The sequence below is a fragment of the Peromyscus eremicus genome, chromosome 10, assembly GCF_949786415.1.
Source record: "Peromyscus eremicus chromosome 10, PerEre_H2_v1, whole genome shotgun sequence".
Taxonomy (NCBI): Eukaryota; Metazoa; Chordata; class Mammalia; order Rodentia; family Cricetidae; genus Peromyscus; species Peromyscus eremicus.
Genome location: NC_081426.1, coordinates 78,855,248 through 78,861,425, shown reverse-complemented (window position 1 = coordinate 78,861,425; position 6,178 = coordinate 78,855,248). Strand labels below are relative to the sequence as shown.

At 36.8% G+C, this 6,178-nt stretch overlaps 1 long non-coding RNA gene across 1 annotated transcript; it reads right to left on the bottom strand.

Annotated features, from left to right (window-relative positions):
• Positions 1-1,361: 1,361 nt before the first annotated feature.
• LOC131920572 (uncharacterized) lies at positions 1,362-5,144 on the bottom strand. Its single transcript, XR_009381711.1, has 4 exons — positions 5,079-5,144; positions 3,987-4,007; positions 3,875-3,901; positions 1,362-1,461 (listed from the first exon to the last, which is right to left on the bottom strand). It is a non-coding gene; the product is annotated as an uncharacterized LOC131920572 (long non-coding RNA).
• Positions 5,145-6,178: the final 1,034 nt, after the last annotated feature.

The following is a 6,178-nucleotide window of genomic DNA, read 5'->3' as shown; positions in this document are numbered from 1 at the left end:
CTTCATGGTATCTCCCTCTCTGTTCTCCCACTCTGTTCCTGATCGAGCTGGGACCTCCCACTCCCCTAAGCTCTCTTTCCCCTGACCCTTGCCCTCCATTACCCACCCCCACCCCCAGTTTGCTCATGTAGCTCTCTGTCACTGGGTGATCCCTATGTCTTTCTTAGGGTCCTCTTTACTAGGTAGCCTCCCTAGAGTTGTGAATTGCAGTCTGGTTATCCTTTGCATTACATCTAGTATCCACTTATGAGTGAGTACATACCATGTTTGTCTTTCTGAGTCTGGGTTGCCTCATTCAGGATGATATTTTCTAGTTTCATCCATTTGTCTGCAAACCTCATGATGTCATTACCACTTTGGAAATCAATATGGCGCTATCTTAGAAAATTGGGAATCAACCTCCCTTAAGACCCAGCTATACCACTCTTGGGCATATATCCAAGGAATGCTCAATCATACCACAAGGACACATGCTCAACTATGTTCATAGCAGCATTATTTGTAATAGCCAGAACTTGGAAATCACCTAGATGCCCTTCCACTGAAGAATGGATAAATAAAATGTGGTACATATACACAATGGAGTACCACTCTGTCATCTTTTAACAAGTCCCCAGATGGGGTTGCAGCTCTAGTAAATACTGTATTCTAAGAGCAGGAATTTTAAATAAGATCCAAGAAATCTCCATTGTCCATACAGCTCATGCTCATGATTATTCATAATGCTCACCATGACATTTGTGCTCTTATAAACTGTAAGAATGTCTTTAACTGTACATTAGCTATTCCATTATAATACCTACTTTGTGAGTGATTGAACTGAGGCACATAAGCTTAGGAATAATTTGAGGTTGAGTAGTATTTGGCAGGCCAGGGGAGAAACACAGGTATCTCCTTCCCCCAAAAACCCAGCCCATTAACATGGCAGAGGAAATTCTCTTGTCTTGTAAATAATGTAAATAAAAAATACTCTATAGCAGTGATATAGTGTTGATTTCTTAAACTGTGCTCTAGCTTGGCTACTGCCTTATTTCTTTTTCTGTCTTATGCTGCTAATTGATAATTTTTAGTGTTTGAGAATTTCATAAAACCTACTCCCTTTCTCTTCCTTCAATTCTTTTTCTATTTCTCCTAAAAGTTTCTGCTCACAACCTCATGTGCTGAGGTCACTTAGAGATGCCTGTAGGTGCATGGATGCAGGAACATCTTTTGGAACATGGGTAGTCTCTCAGGAGTCTCATCACTAGTGAAAACTGATTTAACCAGCTGCAAACAATAGCCACTGATTTCTCACCTGGAAGTGGTACTTGAAGTCTGATAACTAGTTCACTATGCCCACCTTACCTTTTTAGTAATGTTTCATGGGTAGTACGGAGCCGGGTATGGATAAGCATTTGGAAATGGACCTGGATTTTGTGGGTATAGTGGATAACTTGGATAATAACGTGATGGATAAGGCCTCTGCATAAAAACCCAAAATAAGAAACAAATACATAAATAAGAAAAAGGCAAAAGAAAATATACAGTCAGCACAGGAATTTATAAATATAATTAAAATGTTATCAACAAATGTAACATGTATACAATAGGATATATTCCAGTCATAAATAATGAAATTCTGTCATATATAGTATTATGGAACTTAAATGTGTTGTTTTAAAAGGTAGAAGTATGGAACACAGAAAAACATTATATCTTCCAACTTATAAATGTCAGCTAAATAGTTGATCTAAAGTAAAGAATAGTAGTTACTAGAGGTCAAGGATGGCACAATAGTGAGAATGATGGGGAGAAGATGGTTCATGGATACCAGAGTAAAGTTGAGGAGGATGAAAAATTTATTCTATTCTACTGCATCTTAAAGTGAAACTAAGGAAAAGCAAATGAAAATGCAAAATTTCAGAAGAACACTATTACAATTTTAGAAATTACTTATTATTTTTCAATATTAGTTTTCCTTCCCCTATTCCTCGTTTGTGACTCCATAGAAACAACATTATCCACACTCAGCAGGACTGAAACACTTTTGATTCCCAGAGACTGACAGCACACACAAGACCTCCGCCTGTTCAAACAAGACAAAATCCTTCCCAGCATGAAGCAGGGGAAGAAGACACAGGGTTCCATCCCTAACCAAGGAGCTATTTATAATCTTTTCCTGCTGGGAAAAGGAATATTGATTTTCTATGGTGAAGTATCACTGCATATAACAAACACATTTTTAATGTTACCCCCCAAAAATATACGTGTTTGAGGTGAGAGATATGCATATTACATTGACCTGCTCCTTCCACATTGTAAACAGCAGTGAATAATCCTATCATACCCCACTAGAATGTACAGTTTAAATCCTGCCTTGCTGGTGATCCTATTAGCTACAATGCTGACTTTAATGGCAAGGGTGACATTAACTATTATGGGAGAAATAAACTGCTTCTGATTATATCTGGGCCCACTCTACCAATGGGAACTCATGCCCTGTACTTTAAACCTGGTCAGGAGACTATGAGGGGGAATGAGTGGAGAATCACAGGCCCTAGTGGATAAAAAATGTTTTGCTAAATGGACATGACATTGATCTGTCTTCTTAGTACTCAGCTATATACCCAGAGATGAGTGCTGTCATCAGCCTTCCTCAGAGAAGCAAAATTTTGCTGTGATTATTGCAGAGGATCACAACTCATCAACGTGCCAATAACACATAACTGTGGAACTGTGGGGAGCTCAGCCCTAAATGGCTCATCTACATCGCCTCCTTCAATGCTCCAGGAACGTCATTGAAGAGTGAGTAGAAAGAATGTAAGAGCCCTCTGGACTATGACAAAACAGTGCCTTCTGGACTTGACACAGCCATCGAACTCATGGACTTCACTGTGTTTACCTGCAGAAAACCTTCGCAAGACAGAGCATGCCATCATTTTTCATGCCAGATGTGAGGTGCACACAAGACCAAGCTCCTCAATGAGGAAAAGTGGACAGTTACAGGGTATTGTGAGAGAGTATGCCATTTTCTCCCATGGTGCAGCCTCTGATAAGCTGCTCATGTTCCAGTGCTATCCCCTCAGTTAGGCTCATGTAAACAAGTACAATTAAACTCATTGTCACAGAAAAGAAGAAAAAACCAAACCACCACCACCATCACCACCACCATCACCACTACCACCACCACCACCACCACCACCACCACCACCACCACCACCATCACCACCACCATCACCACCACCATCATCACCACCACCACCACCACCACCACTACCACCACTACCACCACCACCACCACCACCACAACAACAACAACAACAACAAAATAGGTATACAGATAGGAAGGAGGATTTTGGTAAAGAGAGGAGAGAAAGAGAGAGTATAATGGGGATGAGAATACTGTTGACTCAAAATATACATGTGTGATACGTTAAAGAATCAATCGTAGTATAGTAAAACAATATGAGATATTGAAAATATATATTAGTAAGATGTAAAATCTAAAGGGAATTTTTCTCTATTAAATATTATCAAGTTAACTTTATTAATTTGATTAATCGAAAATCATCACAAAGTATAAACCGATTGTATCTCTGTGTAATTAATGACATTATTTTTCAACTAGGCATTATTGTAATTAAATAAGAACATTTATTCTTTTGTTCAAGACAATTACTGTTTAAGAAATATAGTTTAGTTCTAAGAATGACTGGACTTTGTAATTAAATATATTTTTTGTCTAAGTAATTTCCCAGAACATTTTTCATAGCACCAATAATTATAGAATGCTACATACACGAGTTGTGTGTGTTAATCATTCCACTCATACAGCAGTATGATCATTCCTATAGAATAGATACTCAGAAAAAATTGTACTGTATAACATAATCACCTCATGCTTCAGTCTCTTCCAAAATTTCTGCATAAAGTAAAAAAGGATTAATAGTCAGTATTTGTTTGGTGATGTTAAGTATGAAGTTGCCCAGTGGATGGGAGTATCTTACCTCACCCGATTTATCAGCACTCTGGGTGAAAAATAAAACAGAATAAAGAATTTCTTAATGCTCATTTTTTATACTGCAAGATAGATGTACAATTGCACTAATTACTAAAATTACAGTTAACAAGAAAATGAACAAAAATATCTTGGAAGAGATTATGCTAAATTGTCGTTTTGTTTAATCACATTTTGGAAATAGTGTAAAACAAACTTTTAAACACCGTATTGTACTCAGTTCTTTCTTAAATGTGTGAAACAAAATTAAATTTTATCACCATGGCTTGGCATATTAAAGTTAAGATGAAAGTTTTCCACCTTATTTTTTTATACTTTTATGTTGTAAGTTTCTCAAAACCTGCTGATATTTACAATGTTTATTTCGATTAGTCTACTGTTATGGGTACATATGAAAAATAAAATTTTCTTTCTCAGAGTCAAACAAAGTGATACAAATTGGGTTCTATTAGTAATTTACTACCTAGAATATTCATGGACTGTTTTATGACATGAATTTCAGCAGCTAGATATATAAAAGAGAGGAGTGGTGATACTGCCTTCCAGAGGTTTGTAGGCTTTTTTGCAGTAATTGCTAAAACAATCAGGGAATTCCATGCTTGGTTGACTTAAGAGTTTTTGAAAAGTTTAGAAACAACTGGTTTACCCAGCCAGCCTGAAGTTGGTGCTAGCTATCCTTGAATAAATTAGCTTTAATGGATATACTTGAGAATTCCATTTTGTACATACTCCAAAATGTATGTTCCATCTTAGTGGGTTTTGCTGTTCTCTCGGGTTTCTTTATAAGGCTTAGAGATTACAATTTTAAACTTAAATATGTATATTTCATCAGCTCTCAATTTTATTAGTGTTGGAAACATTAACTTTTTAAAAAATATAATTATAATGTGGTGCCTGGAGATAAGTACTGAATTTTCTACACCTTTATATATGTAAGTTAATTCAAGGAAAGCTAACAGATGAAAATAATAAAATAATACACACAAATTCATACATATTCATACAAATCCAAACGATATCCAGGTCACTTGGACTAGGATAAAACATAGAAACAGATTCTGGGAATACATTCTATACTTACAATCATGGAAAACATGACAGCCATGATAAGGGCGAAAAAAAGAAACCTCATGTTTGGCTGAGTCCTTAGAAAACATAAGGCAAAAAATCAGTAACACATTTATTCCCAAGTTCACACTTATAGTATTTGTCATCACAATGTATGCTAAAACACTGCAAAACATACCAGAGATTCAAAGACAAGTGAAACACATTGCCTAACTCAAGGAATGTAGACATTAGTAATATTGGTGGGGGCAAAGGAGTGTTGTGGAAACAAAACCCTAATTCAATGAAAGCCCATGAGTGAGCATCTTACATAGAGAAGTGAATGGAAGTATAAGTAAAGAAGAGAGGAAAATCTGAGTTGGTTTTTTCACAATGAATAAAGTTGGTATCATGAGACTGCAAAGAAACAAAACAGGGCAGGAGATACACCACTAGTGCCCAAATATTTCAGCACATAAAGAGGACAAACTTGCAAACAATTGAAAACCCAGGCTATTCCAGGTTTTCCAGTTCTAGAGGAGAGCACATGGAAACGTTATACAGGCACAGTATTAGAGAAATATAAAAAAAGTAAAATGAGAAGCTTTAAAGACAGTTGATGAAAATTGAGCCAGGTGGTATGGTGCAAAATATAGGTACACAAACTTTGGTATAGTTTACTCAATAGTGGGTGTGATTTGTGCAGAAGAGCTCTGACATGCCCCATGTCTTGGTCTCTCCAGCTTATGTCATCTTTACTAAATAGAATGACATAGAAAATATGGTATCGAAAAGAAATGAGGAAGCTTTGTTTTAATCTTTTACAGGAGTCTCACAAGGGAGGAAGTTGTTGTTTGTCCCCATTGATCCACAATAGCAAACAGTGCCACCAGCAGATATCTTCAAACTATACCCACGTGCTGCTCCCAACAGTTTTCAGGTGTGGCGTTTTCAATACCTTGTTGTTTTCATTTGATAATCTTAGGTCTAGTCAGCGCATCTTATGCACACATACATTGTTCTGAGTCAGTGCGTTAATGAGTCAGAGAGGAGCAATGAGGATCATGGTACTTTGGAAAGTTGAAAGCATAGAAAAAAGATTGATTATATTGCTTTCCTTAAAGGTCAGGTAAT